General features: G+C 39.8%; 1 long non-coding RNA gene across 1 annotated transcript in view; it reads left to right on the forward strand.

Annotated features, from left to right (window-relative positions):
• LOC102157130 overlaps window positions 1-21,498 on the forward strand; it is a 90,401-nt gene that overhangs the window by 10,938 nt on the left and 57,965 nt on the right. Inside the window, exon 2 of the long non-coding RNA XR_005386484.1 lies at window positions 4,308-4,467. This is a non-coding gene — a long non-coding RNA (uncharacterized LOC102157130). The remainder of the gene's footprint in view (window positions 1-4,307; window positions 4,468-21,498) is intronic.

Below are 21,498 nucleotides of genomic sequence, written 5' to 3' on the forward strand. Positions count from 1 at the left end.
AGCGGCAAGCCATCAGGACCTACATCCCTTGTCGCTCCTCCGGACTTGCAGTCTCTCTCTAACAGAATTTACCCCACTGGCAAAACTGAAGAATGCACCAGCTAGCAAAGGAGAAAGGAAATGTGTGGAGTCCCAGGGCCAGGATCACAGAGCAGTGTATAGAAGTGTGTATTTGAACCCCCCCTGCCCCACTCGTTGGTACTCAGTATTCCATATCCACCCTTGTACACATATTTACCTTCCATACAACACTCTATGCTTTTTGTCCTTCCTCCAATGAAGATCCTTCGTCCTTTCCTCCAGTGTGAGGTTCCAAAAGTCATGTTGTCCATCTCTAGCTGCTATTAAATACTCTTCTAATTCCGCCTAAGCATGATGCAATCTAAAGACTAACCTGTAGTTAACTGCCGACAACCATCCTTATATAAAATCAGAAGGGGGAAAAGAGGATGGAGGAAAAACAAATTGTGTGTGTGAATATATATAAAATTATTACTATGCAATATATGTGTGTGTGTACACACACACACACACACACACACACAGCAAGCCAGGTTGTTCTGCATAGCTGCTACAGTACTTTTTTTCTTTCATGAGGCTGTAAGTAACATAGGTACTTTCTTTTTTTTAATAATAAATTTATTTTTTATTGGTGTTCAACTTGCCAACCTACAGAATAACACCCAGTGCTCATCCCGTCAAGTGCCCCCCTCAGTGCCCATCACCCAGTCACCCCCACTTCCCGTCCCCCTCCCCTTCCACCACCCCTAGTTCGTTTCCCAGAGTTAGGAGTCTTCATGTTCTGTCTCCCTTTCTGGTATTTCCCACTCATTTTTTCTCCTTTCCCCTTTATTCCCTTTCACTATTTTTTATATTCCCCAAATGAATGAGACCATATAATGTTTGTCCTTCTCCGATTGACTTACTTCACTCAGCATAATACCCTCCAGTTCCATCACGTAGGTACTTTCTATACCACCCCTTCCAGGGTTCCTTTGCCCTAAGTCAGGACTCGACTAGTTATTGTCCTTTCCCTGATGCGGTGTCCCAAACCTTCACTCTTGAAAGCTCTGAATTCTTAGTCTTGTCCTTCAACTCTTATTTAAAGTATCTGCTTTCCATTAACCTCTTGTATTGGTCATAAAAATCTCAAGAGGCAGCATGGGCGTACAAAGAAGGCGGTTCCAAACACAAAGCCTTCTACTTCTGTTGTATAGCGGCAATCAAACTTATCCTTGGTAATCAGGTTTTATTCTCTGCAAGGGAAAAGGTACAGGTGTCAGGTGACTTTCACTGGCATATTGTTCAATAATATCAGTTAATTAAACTACAACTGTTTCTGATGTCAATCTTCCAGATCTCTTGGCCCATTATGGCCACAGGAGGCAACAACATGGGCTGTATCCTGCAGAATGGCGCACTGGAAGGATCAGTAGCACACACTGTCAGGGCACCCTAGTGAAAAATGGGGATAATTCAGCAGATTGATTTTGGTTAGACTTTTTTGATAAAGATGTGATGTGACTGTACTGATTTCCAAGACTGCATTCACCTTTCATTTGTGACAGTCAGAAACTAAGACTAGTTGATTACAGGACAGCAGGGAGATTTGACAGTTAAATAATGGATCAGTTTAGGGAAACCACACAGGCTTTCCACAAGTCAAATATCTTTGGCCCAGGCGGGCTCTCCGAATGTTCCTCTTCTTTCCTTTATGGAGGCTTCACACCTTACTTTGTGTTTCTCTCATCCTTTTCATTTCTGCCATACACTGTAGTCCATGAGCGTCCTCTTCTCTGTAAGACTAGCTGCAGAATAGGATTTAGCAGTTCCTCTATTTTCTGTCTCCTTGAATATTCTTCTTAATTAAAATGTTCTTCTGTTAATTACTATGAGAAAAAAGACTGAGGCAAACGGAAGTACCATTGTAGGGGGGCGCATGGGTGGCTCAGTCGGTTGTGCGTCTGACTCTTGATTTCAGCTCAGGTCAGGATCTCAGGGTCATGAAAAGGAGCCCCCACTCCCCCCCCCAACCCTGTTGGGCTTCCTGCTCAGCGAGGAGTCTGCTGGAGATTCTCTCTTTCGCTCCCCCATCACCGCCCCATCCCTCCCCTTTCAAATAAATATTTAAAACAAACAAACGGGCACTGAGGGGGGGCACTTGACGGGATGAGCACTGGGTGTTATTCTGTATGTTGGTAAATTGAACACCAATAAAAAATAAATTTATTTAAAAAAATAAAATAAAACAAAATGAGAAGCGTCACTGCTTCAATTCATTTAGCAAATCATTTTTGAACACTTACTTTGTGCCAGGGTTTTAGCAGTGGAACTGGACGGGCCCTGCCCTCATGGAGATTACAGCTTTAGGAAATCATGTGATGATGGTTATATAGATCTCAGATTTCTTTCAGTTACTAGAGTGATTGTCTCTGCTCTGTAATTTCTTACTGTTCTGCTAGATTAGGATACTATCTGTGTTTTCTAAAAAAAAAAAAAAAAAGAAAAAGAAAAAAAAAATCACTGCCACCTAGTTTGAAATGAAAAGATCATTTGAAATAAGAGTGGTTTCAGAAAACCCGCAACCTATGGTCATTGGAAGTTAGGCTTAACTGCTTAGGCTCCAGCCCAAAGCAGTGGTTTCAGGCTTGCACCATCGTTCTACTTGGGGAATTTGATTATGATTTTGAGTCTGTGGAGATTTCTCTCGCTTCCAGGATCATTTTCATAATCTCTGAGTATGTCCCTCTCTGCCACCTGAAGTTTACTTTTATGATCTCCTTGCCTAAGGCAAGTGGCTTCCTGCCTGACTTCATTTCTTTCATCTCTCTGGGAAGTCTCCAAATCCAAGAAGTCTTACTCTCTTCCCTGTTTCTGACCTCTACACTGAATGAATAATTTTCCTAAAAAACATTAAGTAACCATATTTCAAGACTAGTTCTGTATTCAAGCAAACTGTGATCCCCCCCCCCTTATTGTTCTAGGTTAATGGACCTTCTTCCATGAGCCTGATTTCTCTCTGCCTCTCATTCATTTTCATGGAACTTACTTTGTGTTAGGCTCTGCTTCAGGTGGGTTTTTTTTTCAGGTGGGTTTTATGTGTAATTTGACCCTATCCTTCTAAGAGCCCTATGAAGGTGATTTTATTATCTCTCTTTTATAGAAGAAGGAACTGAGGTCCAGAGAGAGTAAGATCAGTTGCTCCAGGCCATATGGAGGCGAGCCTGTGTGATTCTAGTGGCTGGTGTATTTTTTTTCTCAAGATCTTTCTCCTACCATCTTTTTTGTTTTTTCAAGAGAGGGAGGGAAGGAGGAAGGGGAAGAGAGAGAGAGAGAGAAAGGCGAGAGGAAGAAGGAGAGAGAGAATATGAGGCAGGCTCCACTTCTAGGGCAGAGCCTGATGTGGGGCTCGATCTCACAATCCCGAGATCATGACCTGAGCCGAAATCAAGTCAGATGCTTAACTGACTCAGCCACCAGGCGTCCCTCTCTTCAGTCTTGTAAGATATAACTCCCAGCTGCACTATATCAGTTCTTTGCAAGATTTGACTGGGTTCAAGAGCAATGTGAGTCAATAGTATATGTGGTTACCGGAAATGCAAATAGGCTTCATTTATTAAAATGCAGTGCTTGTAATAAAGAAGGTGATCATTTTGTCCTGTTCTCTGTTGGACTTGCCATATGTGGAGCCACGTATTCCATTCTGAATTCCATCTTTCATGAGGAATATTCAAACTAGAAAGTGTCCAGGAGGAAACCTTTAGGTTTGGAAAGCACGTCAGCTGAGAAGCCACTGAAAGGACTGAGGGATGGTGTCCTACCTGTAAAACTGGAAGCTTAGGTGTTTTGAGTCATTTGGAGAGCATTCTTAGAGAAAAGGGATTAACGTTTCTGTACATTTCCAGAGGGGAGAACTATGCACAGTAAATGCATGTGAGAAGAATGTATTTGAACTCACAGTCAGGTAGAGTCAGAATTGTCCACAAGTGGAATGAATGGGCTACTGCAGAAGATTGTTAGCTGCCTGTTTCTTGCAGGATTCAATCAGCTGGGAAATCGCTTTTGGGGAATGTTGGAGAAGAGAGCCCTATTGATTAGTCACATCCAATGAAATGCATTGATACATGATAAATACCTAGCACATAGGCATGCAACAAATGTCCCTGTTTATGCCCACTCTTTCCAAGAGGCAGATTCCATCCCTTCGCAGTTCTCATCTTTAATCACTCACTGCCTGAACCTTTCTTTACTCTTTCGCTAAACCTGACCACTTCCTATTATCTCTTTTTTTCCCCCTGCATCTTTAGGTATTTGCCTCTGTTGCTCCCTTTGCCTAGAAGCCTTACCTAGTCCCATTCATGCCTTTGGGAGTCCTGAGAAAATACTTCAAGCTGGATCCTAAATGTCATCCTCTCAACAAAGCCTTTAATTGAGCTTTCCAACCCATCATGCTTCCTCAAAAACAGTGTAAGTACTTCACTACCTTTTAGAGTCGGTCGTACCTAAATCCTTCTCCATCAAATTGTAGACTTCTCGTGGGACTGTTGTCTTAATCCATTTTGGTATTTGCCTCCTCTTATCCCCATTCAGCAGCATGTAGGTTATATATCCCAGTACCGGGCACAATCTGCTTGCTGGATATATGTCGGTTGAATGGAATGGAATAGAATTATAGGTCGTTGGGTTAAAATGTTGACTAAGACAATACGTGGACCTGACTCAGTGGTAACTGGTCAGAAGTCCTAAGACTGTAAGCGTCAGTTGGAGTGAGTAGCTAATAGATATGTGGGTACTTTTCTCTAGAACACCCGTCTCTAGATACATCCAGAAAGGTCCAGTAAAAGAACTGGAAAATAAAGAAAAACAAGTCAGAGGCAGTTTAGGTTTCCACACCTGAACTGTTCACACATAATAAGCAAGGGCTTATTTCTCTTCACTTGGATTTTTCTTGCCAGTGGCCAATGACCTGCAGGGAGTATTTTTCTCTTATTCCCTTTGCCACTTGGTGAATAATTACAGGTTCCATGCCCCATACTAAATTAAGGTATCTCACAAAGAAAGCTAAACCACTGTTTCCTAGATAACTTCTAATACTTAACAGCGAATTATGGTGATGACAGCATCAGAGTTTTATTTATTTATTTATTTATTTATTTATTTATTTATTTATTTATTTATGATTTTATTTATTTATTCATGAGAGACAGAGAGAGAGAGAGAGAGGCAGAGACACAGGCAGAGGGAGAAGCAGGCTCCATGCAGGGAGCCCGATGTGGGACTCGATTCCGGGTCTCCAGGATCACACCCTGGCCGGAAGGTGGCGCTAAACCGCTGAGCCACCTGGGCTGCCCAGCATCAGAATTTTAAATGATTTATGTTGCCCCTCAAAATAAATGCCATTGTAATTCCATGCAAATTATTGTAGAAGGTTTCTGGTGGTAAATTCAAAGTACTTGAATCATCTTTTCTTTAAATAATTTTTAATCAGCCAACATTATACAATCTTGCATGCAATTAAAAATGTCATAGATAGTGGTTGAGGAATCTTTATGTTTCAGCATTTTAAAAATCTATTTTTGGCTTAGAGTTTTCTGTTAAATCCCAGTGCTTTTGTTGCTTCATCTATTTCAAGCTTATGATAGGAATCAGGCAAGATCAGTTGGGAAGATTAGCAAGTGTTATAGGTAATAGAGTTAAGGCCATGACTTATTACTGTATATTCATTTGTATTTACTTTCATTTAGGCATATAAAATTACAACCTAATTTAGCAAAGGTTCTTTTTATTTTGCAATAATCAATTCTATCACGAAGCACAAAATATTATTTTTTCATCTTTGCAACAGATCTTATTTCATTCTTTACTCTCTGTTTCTATTTTCCCTTATCTACGCTTTTTAAAAAGATTTTATTTATTTATTTATTTATTTATTTATTTATTTATTTATTTATTTATTTATGAGAGACAGACAGAGAGAGAGAGAGAGTCAGAAACACAGGCAGAGGGAGAAGCAGGCAACATGCAGGGAGCCTGATGAGGGACTCGATCCCAGGTCTCCAGGATCAGGCCCTGGGCTGAAGGCGGCGCTAAACCGCTGAGCCACCTGGGCTGCCCAATCTACGCTTTTTTAACATTAAATGTTTTTGGCTACCCTAGCCCATTAAATAACCCTAAAGTTCCACAATTTCTGCAGAGTTTACCAAGATAGCTTAAAGAGGGCTAACCTTTTTTTAGATATATTTTGTATTGGAGTTCGATTTGTATTTGTTATACTATAACACCTAGTGCTCATCCCATCAAGTGCCCCCTCTCAGTGCCCATCACCCAATCACCCCATCCCCTTGCCCACCTCCCCTTCCACTATCCCTTGTTTGTTTCCCAGAATTAGGAATCAAGAGAGCCAACCTTTACTCTTCCAGCCCCAATGCAGTTTCCTAAAATGCTATTGGATGATGTTTTGTGATCATTTCACTCTGTACATCTTGGTTTGGTGGTTTGATTCCATTTTTCTGATTTTAGTTCTTTTTTTTATTGTCTGATGAAAGTTGCTAGGTTCCAAGAAACCATCCACGTCATTCACTTTGTACAAGACCATACAAAATTAGGCTCCCAATAATTTTTTTTAAATTTCATTTTTTTTATTCGAGACGGGGAGAAGCAGAGGGAGAGGGACAAGCAGACTCCACATTGAGTGCAGAGCTCAACGAGGGGCTAAAACTCACAACCCTGAAATCATGACCTGAGCTGAAACCAAGAGTTGGACACTTAAGCAACTGAGCCACCCAGGTGCCCTGGCTCCCAATAATTTTTAATGATGAATATTACGTTAAAAAGGCAAACAAGAACAATGCTTCTTTCAATTTAATATCTATTGGAGGATAGAAGAGGTTTGCTTCCTTGTGCTGTAAGGGATTTGACTGAATTAGTATTTGTCCTTTTACGACTTGTTACTGGGTGTTTTCAGAAAAGAAAAGAGAAGGAAAATGTCTTCACAGATTTCTTGCTTTGTTTGTTCTATGGCTGACTTAACATTAGGAAGCTTGCCCTTTAGTCATATAACCAGATTCTGGACCAAAGATAGTCGGGTTGAAAAGCATGTTATCTTTGAGTAACTATGCTCAGATGTTAGCTAGAGCTATGCTCAAGGTGTATTCCACTATGTACACTAATGTCATGACCACTCATGCTCATAGTGTCTGGTATAGGTGCACAGGTACATTCAGTGAATGTTATCAGACAGTTGTGCACTTGGAGAAGAGTGCACACCACGTAACTCTTAGACATAGTTAGATGGTTAAAATCAGCCCAGTGCCTCAATTTTGGTGTGTTGTCATAATCCACGCCAAGAAGGTAAACAAAGTTTATAAAAAGTTCCTTTTCACGTGTTCTGTTTGAAATCTGCTGGCACCTTCAATTTTGACTAACTATTTAAATACAGCTTCCTCTATCACAGCTGGTTGCCTGTGAATGAGAAATATTTAAATACACTGCTAAATTTTCTAAATGGAATTTTTAGAAATTCCACATTATGCATCTGCATATGCAATTTCAGCTAAATCATAATACAGCATGGTAGTAATATAGTTCTTACTTTGGTAATTACTTTATTAGCTAATTAGTATTAAAACAGATTGCCAGAGCACCTAATATGATTTCCTAACTGCTGCTTAGTGTTAAAGAGTAGAACTGCTACCACTGGTAATTCACTGGGAGAGTTTTAAATGTTCTTGTCGTAGTAATAATAATTATAAATGAGTTGAAGTTAGATTTCTATACTTTTATAGTATGGTGGCGGTGGTATGGCCCTCACAACCTTTCTCTTTTTTTTTTTGTTCTTTTTTTGTATATTTTTTTTATTGGAGTTCAATTTGCCAACATATAGCATAACACCCAGCGCTCATCCTTCCAAGTGCCCCCTTAGTGCCTGTCACCCAGTCACCCCAACCCTCCGCCCACCTCTCTTTCTACCACCCCTTGTTCGTTACCCTGAGTTAGCAGTCTTTACGTTCTGTCTCCCTTTCTGATATTTCCCACATATTTCTTCTCCCTTCCCTTATAGTCCCTTTCACTATTATTTATATTCCCCAAATGAATGAGACCATATAATGTTTGTCCTTCTCCGATTGACTTACTTCACTCAGCATAATACCCTCCAGTTCCATCCACCTTGAAGCAAATGGTGGGTATTTGTCGTTTCTAATGGCTGAGGAATATTCCATTGTATACACAGACCACATCTTCTTTATCCATTCATCTTTCGATGGACACCGAGGCTCCTTCCACAGTTGGGCTATTGTGGACATTGCTGCTAGAAACATCGGGGTGCAGGTGTCCTGGCGTTTTACTGCATCTGAATCTTTGGGGTAAATCCCCAACAGTGCAATTGCTGGGTCGTAGGGAAGGTCTATTTTTAACTCTTTGAGGAACCTCCACACAGTTTTCCAGAGTGGCTGCACCAGATCACATTCCCACCAACAGTGCAAGAGGGTTCCCCTTTCTCTACATCCTCTCCAACGTTTGTTGTTTTCTGCCTTGTTAATTTGCACCATCCTCACTGGTGTGAGGTGGTATCTCATTGCCCTCACAACCTTCTTGAGAAAAATGAATGACTGCAATATTTAGCCACCTTTACAAATTATCTGGGATGAATTTGATGAACCTAAGACAGCTAGGAAATTCTCAAGTGAGATCAGTATGTCATATAGCATAAATTAAAAAGGCCATGTGTTTTATTTTACTTTTATTTCATTTTATTTAATTTTTTTTTATCTTTGTATACCTCTTATTGCACCTACTACCAAGTAGTCAAATAAGGTTTGCTGAAGGAGTGAATGGGTCTCTAGGAGTCCAAGATCTGTCCAGAGCAGGGGTACGGTACATAGATGCTAAGTGTTTACTCACCTTTTTCTGTATCCCCCTGGGGAACATGAACTTTGCATACATTTCTACATAAGCCAGAGATCAAGTCAGCTGTGTAACAAGCATGGACTGAGCCCTTAAAAAGGTATATTTCTCAAGAGTGACAAAAAATATATCACATGTCTAAAAATGTAGAGTCCCTTGAATGACAGACTCATACATGTATATTCATGCTCTAAGTTTTATGTATGCATATACTTATAATAAAAATATTCATGTTGGAAATCTTCAGCATATAGCTTCAAGAAACAAGTTCTGATAACATTCGCCATCAGCTATATACTGAATTTCTCCATCATCTTGCAGCTACGTGGATATCACAGTGTCCTTTTCCCTAAAAGCTATAATGTAACTCTTGGTATAGTGCATACAGATCTGGGTTTTAATTTTGGCCCTTCCTTTTATTTGCTGTGTGGCCTTGGACACATAACTACACATAGCCTCTTTGGGGTTCAATAGCTTTACATATGACGTAGGACAATAACACCATCCATACCACAGGCTTATGGTGATGATTAAGTGAAGTCATATATGTAAATCACCTACCATATTATCGTTTTCCAGGGCATGCTTGTCTCCTCGTATCTGTTCACCACAAAATGTTTACACATGGAGCTGTGAGAGTCTCTTTTTCAAGCCCATAAATCTTGATCTCAGGAGCATTTTTTTTTTAATTTTCCAAAATCATCTTAAAATCTATATGCTTAAAAACCTGATGCAATTCTGTTGTTTGGAATCTCTACTGTTTTTTAAAAATTAAAAATTTGTTAAAAAGTAAAAATTGTGTATATTTAAAGTATACAACATCATGAATTGATATCCATGTACCCAGTGAAAGGATTACTACAGCCAAGCTAATTAACATATCATCTCCTCACACCATTATTTTTTTTGTGATGAGAGCATCTGAAATCTACTTTCTTTGTAAATTTCCAGTATCCAACACAGGGTTGCTCCTATAGTCACCATGGTGCACATAAGATCTCCAGACTTATTCATCCCACATAACTGCAACTTTGTACCCTTTGGTCAGCATCTCCCTATTTTCCCCCTCCTCTCCACCCTTGGTAACCACCATACTACTCTCTGCTTCTAAGTATTTGACTTTTTAAAAATAGAGAATATCTTATTGTTGATCAATATGCTATTTGCCAGCTCGTGATCTTATCACCTGACAGTAAGCATTACCTGACAATTTATTTACTTTTGTAAACACATCATCACAGTTACTTTGTGATGTGTATTTTACTATGCTGCTCAAACCTAACAGAAGAACCAAGGGACACTCAACTAAGGTAAGTTATCAGATAATAGGGATAAGATGTCATTTCCACTATTCATGGGTTGGTCTCATGAGCCACAACAAATGGAACTTCCAAACTCTCTTGATTACATTTGGAAGTCATTACATTGCTGCATTGGGTAGATGTGTCCTCTCAGGTGACCTCGGGTCATTCATCAATGAACACAATAGAAGAATAAGACTTAGTCAGCCTTTGGATCCTGCTGTAGGCAGATGTAGCAGACTTGACACAGTCTGAGAAAGGGTCCAAGGGTTACTCAGGAAGACCATACATTTAAAGATTGCATTGTATGGTACAGTGATTCTCTCAGATACTATATTTAGTAGAGGCCTATTCTGTGACACTTTCAGGGAGGGAGAGTGTCCAGTGCCTTAGGGCCAAAGCCAGGGTGATGAAGCATAATCCTCATGAAGGAAGCTTCAGCAGATTAGTTATTGGTTAGTTAGTGAAAGATTAGGGATTGCCCAGGGACATAGAGGATAACACACAAGGCCAGCCCAAGGAGAAAGAAATGGCTAGCTAACCAGAATAAAAGGCACAGATAGAAAGTAAAATGAGACAGTGCTTCTAGGGTGTAAGCCATGATAGGGAAATCCCACGGCTACAAATGGGATGATTAAGTTGCCGGTATGGATGATCAGTGCTGGAGATCTTTTCAAAATGAGAGGTGAATCTGCTTTGATCAGATAGGAGTGGAAGTGAGAAATGTGAGTAAAGAAGTTTAATCATGGCATAACCCGCATCCTTTGACAGGATGAACCAGGAGGTTAAGAAAACACTGCTACACATCACAGCCTAAATTTTTATGTCATATTGTTCTGGGTCCTTTGCAGGAATAGAAAAAAACAAATCCAAACATTCGTATGTCATCTCAAGGGACCTTGAATTGTCAAACAATCTTGAAAGGGAAGAGCAAAGTTGGAGGTCTCACACTTCCTGATTTTAAAACGTATTACAAAGCTACAATAAGTGAAGTGGAGTGGTACTAACATAAACACACACAAGCATATCAATGGAACAGAATAAGAAACCTAAAAATAAACTAATGTGTATAAAGAAATTATCTTCAACAAGAGTACTAAGGCCACACAAATGGGAAAAGAACAGTCTCTTCAACAAATGGTGTGGGGAACACTGGATATCCACATACCAAAGATTGAGGTTGGATCCTTACCTTATACCATATACAAAAATTAACTTAAAATGAATTAGAGAGCTAAACGTAAGACCTAAAACAGTAGCATTCCTAGGAGACACCAGAGGGGGAAATCTTCATGACATTGGTGTTGGTAATAGTTTCTTGGATATGATACCAAGAGCATAAGCAACAAAAGCAAAAAGAGATAGATGGGGGTGGGGACCCCTGTGTGGCTCAGTCAGTTAAGTGGCCAACCCTTGACTTTGGCTCAGGTCATGATTTCAGGGTCCTGGGATCAAGCTCCACATTGGGCTTTGTGCTCAGCAGGGAGTCTGCTTGAGATTCTCTCTCACCCTCTTCCTCTGACCCTCCTCTCCCTCTTAAACAAATGAATCTTTTTAAAAAAAAGATAAATAGGACTTCATCAGGCTTAAAAACCTCTGCACATTAAAGGAAATAACAGAGTGAAAAGGTAATGTATGGAATGAGAGAAAATAATGTTTCTGATAAGTGGTTAATATCCAGAATATATCAAGAACTGCCACAATTCAACAACAAAAACCAAGTAACCTGGTTTTAAAAATGGGCAAAGGACCCAAATAGACATTTCTCTAAAGATAACATACAAATGATGAACAAGCGTATGAAAATGTGGCCAACATCATAAACATCATAATCACTAGAGAAATGCAAATCAAAACTACAGTGCGATGTTTGCCTCACACCCATTAGGATGGCCACCATGGAAGAAACAGAGACTAACAAGTGTTGGCAAGGATGTGGAGAAAATGGAAACTTGTGCATTGCTGGTGGGAATGGGAAATGGTGCAGCCACAATGGGAAATATTATGAGGGCTCCTTAAAAAATTGAAAATAGAATTACCATGTGGTTCAGCAATCCCACATCTGGATACATATATACACAGAGTTGAAATCAAGATCTCAAATACAACCATTTCACTGCAGCATTATTCACAATATCCAAGAGGTAGAAGCCCTCTAAATGTCCATTTTCTGGTGAATGGATCAAGAAAATGGGATATAAACAAACAATGGAATATTATTCGTCCTTTAAAAAGGAAGAAGATCCTGTCATATGCTACAACATGGATGAACCTCGAGGACATTTTGATGAGTGAAATAAACCAGTTGCCAAAACTCACATACTGTATAATTCCATTTATATGAGGTATCCAGAGAATTCAAAGCCATGGAAACAAAGTAGAATGGTTGGTTGTTAGGGGTTGGGGAAAGAAAAAATGAGGGATTGTCATTTGTCAGGTTCATTTTTTCCAAGCAATAATGACCATAGCCAACAAAATCGATCCTAAAACCTTAAAAAGAAGGGCTTGCATATGTGACTTATGTGAACCAGGTGGCTTAACACTTAAACGGTCACACAATCTTTGGCTGTGAGCTGGAGGCCAGACCTGCTTGTCTTTCCAAAGCGCTTTCCTCCAGAGTTTTCTCTCCTTCAACTCACCCTCTGCTTGCCTGGCACCTGGCACAGAGACTACTACTCTAGTAAAAATTCTGGAATAAATGAATGGCTCCTCCATTACCTAATCACTTCCCTCCTCTGTTAGTTGCAAGAAAAGTAAATATTTTCCTCAGGCTTCTAGATAGGTACCAGACCAAGCAATTCTGCATGTAAATAATGTGACCACTGCCTAATAAAATGCACATGACAAAATGGCACTAAAATATTTCAAAATACAAAACAATTCTGGAAAGAGGTAAAAAAAAAATATCTAAAACGGAGCGTCATCATTAAATGTCTCTTGATATAGCCTCCACTGAATGTGTAGTTTTGAACCCGTAGGATTTCCTACTGTGGTGTGCCTTGCCCCAAAATACATATTTGCTACTGATTTAGAAACACATTCAAAGTGATAATTTTGGAACCTTGAGCTTTCCACAAAGTGTTTTCAAAATCTATTATGTTATATATTTCTTTCAGCCACCAGGTGGCATGTGCTTTGCTGCTGAAATACACAATAAAAATGTATCCTGAAGAGAGAAATTATATCAAGTCTTACATATCTAACAAAAAAAATAATGATAGTGGATTTTATCATGAATTCAATCAACAGTAACCTACGTGCTAATAGATTTGACGGTTATGTGTACCTCACATAAAGACCTTAGGAGCTTTAGGGTAGACATTTATCCTAGCAAAGAGCTCACAAATAAAATTTATAGCTGATTTAAAACAGTTGAGCATAATTGTTTAAAATTGTCCTTTCTCAAGGAATTAATTTCATTAGTGACCTGGTCTTGTAAGATGGAGGTAAAACAAATCTTTTTTCTCAATTCTATTATAATTTGCAACCCTGCTTATCTGTGGTGAAACCACACACTAGTATCTAAGTATCAGACCCAATAAAAGTAAAGGTATGCTTCACATTAAGAAAACCGCCAAACATTAAGAAAAAACAGGAGGCAATTCATTTTATTTTAAAAAGTCACTCTACAAAAGGATTCACAGCAACATTGCTTTCCAGAGCGAATTTTTGATTTTAGCTTTTCATCTGGCATCCTGAAAAAGGGAAAGAGGCCAACCAGGTGCTTATGAAGTTGTACCAGCCCTTTGGGGCTGGAGGAGTCTTTGGGAATGTGGCAAGATAAAAATCAACCATTTTTTCCCCTCTCACTAGTTTACTTTTCTTTCTACCTCCGATCCCAAAGTAGCTAACCCTTTCTGTATTCACCATTCAGGAGAGCCGTCTGACAAGGCACAAAGCAGAGGAAATGGTTTTCTTAGTTTTGCTTTCCAAAAACTTATACTCCTAGGGAATGCATATGACTACTGACATAGGGAAAAAAAAAAAGATACATGAGGGAAAAATAGCATTGTAGGAGCAAGGGAGCTGAGGAAACAGGTTTTTCTAAGGGGCTAAAATAGATCTTCATGGGTAGAGAGGACTGAGGCATTTGCAGCTCCCAGCAAAGAGTGTCAATGCTCCACTTCCACTTCCCAGGTGGAGCCCTGGGGAGGTTCCAAACTCAAGAGAATGAATGGTTGTGTGGTGTGTTTAGACACACGGTGCCTTAGAGACAGCCTCACAGAGATTTGTCGGCCTCAGAGTAGCAGGGAGACAGCAGAAAGGGTCCTCGGTGCTGAGGACAAATGGTCCTTTTCCATGGCCTGAACTATTTTCTACAAGGGGAAACAGTTGTGCCAATCAACATGTACGGAACTTATTATAATTGAGTCTGACAAATGCCCAGGTAGAGATTAGCAACAAGATATTGCCAAAGCTTGGGAAGAAATAAGGAGAGCTATGTAACACCCCCCGAGAGAAGTGAGTCTCACCCACATATGCTTCGATTGTCTGTAGCTGTCAGTACTTGGGAGTGCGTGTGTTTGGGTGTATGTGGGGTAATTTATGTAGTTTTGTGCTCCTGGACGTAACCAGTAGGGTCCCTTCAATCTAGATGTATAACTATAACAATATTCAAGGGGTTATCGAACTTGAGGCTTCATGAGAATGACAAGAATGCTTGTGGAGACGTACCCACACTCTGGAATTAGAAATCTCATGTCAACCTAATTATTTATAATAAACTCTGCAGGGACTAGAGGGGGCTCTGATCTTGGTTTCCAGTATGGTGAAGAGAGGAATTCTTGTCCTTTCTCAATCGATTCTTCGGTCCCATGAATCCTGGTTTGTGTTGGAATACCCATATCTTATTTGGGCTACCTAGTTACTAGTCTTGGAAGGTTCTTAATCTTTGCTTATCGGGATCCCTGGGTGGCTCAGCGGGTTGGCGCCTGCCTTTGGCCCAGGGCGTGATCTTGGAGTCCCAGGATCGAGTCCCACGTCGGGCTCCCGGCATGGAGCCTGCTTCTCCCTCCTCCTGTGTCTCTGCACCTCTCTCTCTCTCTATGTCTATCATAAATAAATAAATAAATCTTTAAAAAACATAAAAAAAAAATCTTTGCTTACCAACACCAGGGACGGCTACATAATGCCATGTCTCTAACCCGAGTACCTCAGGATTGGCGGCCCTTTTCTCTGAAACTGCAGTAGTAGAAAGAGTTGTTTAACATTTGTCGAGTATGAACTACGTGTAAGAATGTCTTCTAGGCATTATACATGTATAAATTATTTTAATACTCATCCCACACTATGTGTGGGTCTCTTACATGAAGGGCCTCCTTTAATTTCAACTGAAACTGAAAATAGATCCCTGCTTTTGCTGTCATGACATTTCATAGTCAACACCAGTAAAATCTCCCCAAGCAAGCATTAGTTTAGGACTTGACTGTGTACTCACTTCACGCTCAATATCATAGGGATAATACTAGGATTAGCCATTCCTGGAGATGTCAGAGAAGGCCTCATAAATAAAGTCATACTTGAACTTTGACTTAAAAAGGTGAGTTGCAATTTGATGTAATGGGTGGAGATGAGAATAGCTCACCAGAGCGAGTGGTATATATAAAGGAATGTTCCTAGAACAAGAGCCTGTGGCTTATTTTAGGAATGGCAAATATTGGGTTCATCACGTATAGCAAAGCGGATGTTTTTGAAGAGCGATGCACTTGACATATGTACACCCTGAGACTGATGAACCAAAGCAAATCATTTAGCCAGTGAATGAGCCTAGCTGGCTGCCCAGCCTCTCCACCCCAACCCCTGTGGTTCCCTACTCATCGTTACTTATATAGTAGCGCTCAAAGAGTGGTAAAAATAAGGTTTCTCTATGGAAGAAAAAGGCTATAAAAGAGCCAAATGCTAGAGCTGGTGACGGAACTGTAGAATCTAGTAAAGTCATGTTCCTTAGTCCAAAAATAGAAATTGTGAGCAAAATAGTTAATGGTATGTGGATTTAGTAGCTATTTGAACTTGTGACATAAATAGGTCCACTAAATGCTCAATATGGGAACAAAAAAAAGTGATTCAAAGAACCACTCATCATGCACTCCAGTAACAATTCAGTGAAATTTGAAAAAGTGGTATTTAACTTACAGTTAGATGTTTTAGTTACTCTTTACTGCATGTTAAGAGGGAAATTATTTACAATAATAGCTTGCAAAGTTGGAATACTGTAAGTCTCAGGCTTGATTTCTCAAAAATGTAAAGGGTCTGTTATAATCCAATTTTGTGTCCCACTGTGTCTCACAAAATATTAACTTCGAGTTGTTTTCCAAGGGTTTACATCATCCTCAGATGTATCCTTTATGGTAACTGCTTAATATTATGTTATATTAATTTAATTTTTTTTAATCATTAATTTAATTCTTACACCCAAATTCTTAATACTAAAATCTTTGGCTGAGCATTTAAGTTGTTTAGTTTTTTTTTTCAGGAATAAATAAGGTGACCATAGACATTTTAATAAACTTACATAACTTTGTTTTTTTTTTTTTTGATTAGTCACTTAGAATAAATTTCCAGGTGTGGAATTGTTGGGCAAAAGTGTATATAAGTATTTTATGTCTCTTGATAGGTGTCACACATTCTCCACTGAAAGGGCTGCATTCGCATGGTGCTAGCCATAAATGAGCAGACTTCTCACAGCCTGGCCAGCACTGGGATTTATTATTACAATTATTTTCATTTCTTTATTATATAAAAATTGGGGTCTCATTTTGTTAGATTTTGCATTTCTTTAAGTCCTTAACCAAGTTGGACTTATATTTCATGTATATTTACTATTTGTATTTCTTGCGAGAACGCTTCAGGTCAGTTGATAATTTATTGCCTGGGATTTTGGTGTCATTGCCTACCTTTCTTCATTCATACGGCTCTCATCTGGGTAGCTACCACAATTATCCATTACACTTTGCATTCACAGATGCAGTTTTAATGCATATCTATTCTCCACTGGCTACTTTTCCCATTAAGGAAGTCATTCTTGAAATTGAAAAGTATGTAGAAGGGTGGGGACAAGCAGCATGTAGACTTTTTAGAAATGCCATCATTAAGGAAGTTAATAAGTGATGAACAAGAATCGTCGACCTTTTATGATTCAAGAAAACAAAAGAATATTATGACAACAGTTTAAATAATTATGACATTACTATGCAACTGTGATGGGCTACTGTAGAGTTGAATATTCAGATTCCATTTCCATAAATATTCAAATATTCAATTACCTATTTGAAGCTTAGCTCAAATGAAGATTTCTTTGGACAATTTCAAAGCATGTTCTCTGGAAGTGGTTTTAGAGTCATGTAGGTACAATTGAAAGCATGGGTTTTGGCTGTAAATATTTCATGAACGGACTTTTCTAGGCTATTTTGGCAATTGTGGTTGGATGGGATCAGTTAAGATTTCAAAAGATGTTAATATTCCTAGGTTTTGTAGACTGACTTCAGGTTATTTTACAAAATGTGCAAGAATTGGGTTTCTTTTACACAGCATATCATGTACTGCTACTACTAATAGTAATAATATGTTGGAGGCCTTGGGTCATGATCATGTTAGCTAAAAAAACAGAATTATATAGAAAATGTGTGTTTTAATAATAAACAAGGTGCTTCAATATAATATTCAGTGTGATGAGCCATATTTGTGCTCTTCTAGACATTGCTCATGTATTAATTCTTTTAATGCTCATCATGACACTACAAAGTAGTATAAGGGAGGGCAAATAATTTTCCTGTACCCTTCTGAGTTATTGGCTGAGATTCCCTATAATAAAAGACAGATCAACAGGGAAGAACAAACAGAAGTTTATTAGCATGTGCACCTCAGGTATACAGAGCAGGTGCCCAGGACAACTAAGTAGCTCAGAGAGATGGCTTAATTAATTAATTAATATCATCTTAATAGGGAAGAGGGAATATAGGCCTCTCAGGGGAGGGTAAATACTTTTTAGGAACATTGACTAGGCCCTGAGAACAGATGGAAGGTATGATGGTTGGTGACAGAGTTTAACTGAGTATAGTGTTGACTTCTAGTCTCCTCTCCCATAATAACAGCCAATCCTCCCTGGTGGATGAAACTCCCAGGGAGAGGTTCTAGGACAGTTGAGTTCCTTCTGGAGGATCCTGTCCTCAGGCATGTAAGGGAAGGTCAGAGAAAGCATCTCCCTGCATTTGCTGTCCTCGAGTGCCTGTAGCCCAAAATAATCAGTATGTCAAAATGGCATATTTGGGGGTGGCGTATTCTGCTACCCCTCAGTAAGTACTCTTATAACTCTATTTTATAGGTGAAGAAACAGAGACATAAAAGGTTATAAGAGATGTATTTGGATAGCGGAGACCCCTATTTTCCATTTTTTCTATATTTTCAAATTTTCTCTTATAAACATGCATTCCTTTTACACTGGTAAAAATAGAGTATGCTTTTAAAAGCTTTTGCATCTTTCGTGCTGACTGGGACACACGTTTAGCTTCACACCTGCTCGTATAGAAGACAAGTGTCAGCTTCAGCCATCCAGATGGACATTTGAGTAGTCACTATCTGTGTATGCAGTTTTGCCCACAGGGCACAAAGACAGAACAGCCAACACCAGAAAAAGCTGTCCTTTTTCTTTATGAAATAATAAAGAATAAAAAAAGATGTAAGACATGATTGATCTCACAAGAGGGGTGTGCAAACAAACAGCCTCCTGGTGAAACCAACAAGAAAATTGTGGTTAAATAGAGTATTCCTTGGAGAAGAAGAATACAATAGTTTGCCGCAAACTCCAGCTGAAAATATAGGATGTCACGAGGATTTTTTTAGACCTTATGATGATGTCAACTGCAGTGAAAATACACCCCCTTCCATTCTCAAACATGAAGGCTTTGAATTCAAAGCCTTTCTTACAACACAGTTAAATGTAGCAAAGGAAGGATGGTCACCTAAAAAGGCACCCAAATAACTTGATAAAAAGCAGTTAAATTCCATTCATCCTGACAAGAATTTATTGAGTGCATGACGCGTACTAGGGGCAGGGAGGGCTAGGCGCTAAGAATATAAAGATGAACAGGTACGCCTGGGTGGCTCAGTTGGGCAAGTGACTGATTCTTGGTTTAAGCTCAGGAAATAGTCTCAGGGTTGTGGGGCCAATCTCCCTGTCGGGCTCTGCACTCAGCGCAGAGTCTGCTTGAGATTCTCTCTCTCCCTCTCCTTCTGCCCCTCCCCCTGCTCATGTTCTCTCCCTTTTTCTCGCTCTCTCTCTATGAAATCATTAAACAAAAGTTAAGCAAAGCATGCTTCTTGGCTCATCACAGGTTTTCCCCTATTGGGTATGCAGGCATGAAAACGGTTCATTTTAGTATAATGGGTTAGTATAAGAGATGCTTTCCAAGAGCTGCTGTATTTGTGACACGGAGGGAAGGTGGGATAAACATATACCCTCAATGTCCTGGAGTTGCTACGAGGTACAAGGATCTCCTTTATGTCCAGGCTTGTGCCCCATCTGCAAACTCTGTAAAGGCAAGGGCCATGACTCTTTTACCCTCCACTGTATAACCAGAACTTGAGTCAACTCCCCGGCTTTAAGTGAGAGCAAGGGCGACTTTGTTGTCCCCCTCCCCCATCCTGCTGCTTCATCTAGAACAGGGGTCGTAAAATGATGGACCAAATCCTGCCATGTTTTTGTATGGCTCACAAGCTCAGAATGGTTTTGCCATTTTATTTTACTTATCTATTTTTTAAAAAGATTTTATATATTTGAGAGGAAGAGAGAGTGTGAGCAAGAGAGAGAGAGAGCACATGAGCAGGGGCAGAGAGAGAGGGAGAAGCTGACTCCCCTCTGAGCTGGGAACCTGATGTGGGGCTCAATCCCGGGACCCTGAGATCATAACCTGAGCTGAAGGCAGACACCTGACCGACTGAGCAACCCAGGTGCCCCTGGTTTTGACATTTTAAAATGGTAAAACCCATGTTTTACCTCTTAGCTTGGAAAACCTAACATACCTCGTATCTGGCCCTTTACAGAAAAAGTTTGCTCCCTGTCCTGGAACTTAGAGAGCTGAGCCAGTAGACAGTGAGTGAACAGCTTCATTCCACATTGCCTGTCTTTGATACATAAAAGGAATTGAATCTTGGTATATTTAGGGGGATCTCTGCCAACCCTTTGAGGAATTAACAAGACCAAGGTTGCCCCAGATAGCCACAAGTCCCTTAGAGGTCACTGGCTCAACGTAAGTCCATTGCTAGACCCTGAACTTTGTAACTGCAAGAAAGAGCATGAGCCACTTTTCCCCTGTCATCCTCCATACTGAGTACAGGGCCTGGCATATCAGAGACATTCAGTAAATTTTTGATGAATGGATAAATAAATGGATTAATGAATCACACAGGAGAAAATCACTTTATATCTCCATTTAGACTGAAGTTAACCATACAACCTTATTAATTTTCAAAGATAAAAAATATGATAGTTCTGCAGATTCGATCTAACTTGGTATCTCTAGTGGTGGCCAATCATAACCCATCCACCCCCACTTTTTGGCCACATGTTCATCTCTATTGCTTCCACGGACACTTGACCTTTATTTCCTGCCTTTCTCATGCAACTTTCATAGAAAGCGCTTCAGTCTGTCCAGTTTAATTCTGATTTTCCCAACTTGTCTTTGAGACCCAGACTTCCCAATTCAGCACCTATGATTTTCTTTCATTACATATATATATATTCCAAGAAAGATACCTTTTAAGTTAACTGACTTAGAATATATCATCTGTATTTCTTTTTTTTTTTAAAAAGATTTTATTTATTTAGTCATGAGACACACACACACAGAGAGAGAGAGAGAGAGAGAGAGAGAGAGAGAGAGAGAGGGGCAAAGACAAAGGCAGAGGGAGAAGCAGGCTCCGTGCAGGGAGCCCGACGTGGGACTCGATCCCGGGTCTCCAGGATCAAGCCCTGGACTGAAGGTGGTGCTAAACCGCTGAGCCACCGGGGCTGCCCCTCACCTGTATTTCTAGGCCCTATTGAGATGTAATATATTGCAGGATCTGGATGTGATTTGAATGGATATTCTATTAGTTTTAATTTAAATTGACAAAAGGAAAAATATGCGCTCATTAAAAAATTCAAGCAATTCAAGTAGAGTAGCAGTTAAAGTGCCCTTTAACTGTCCTGGATTCCTAGCACCCCGAACATCCTCCCCATTCCCCTCCCTTCCTCACAGAGGAAACTTTTTAACTAGCCAGGCATACCCTGTACATTTTTAAGGACATTTACAGGTAC

Source organism: Canis lupus, chromosome X (assembly GCF_011100685.1).
Source record: "Canis lupus familiaris isolate Mischka breed German Shepherd chromosome X, alternate assembly UU_Cfam_GSD_1.0, whole genome shotgun sequence".
Classification (NCBI taxonomy): domain Eukaryota; kingdom Metazoa; phylum Chordata; class Mammalia; order Carnivora; family Canidae; genus Canis; species Canis lupus.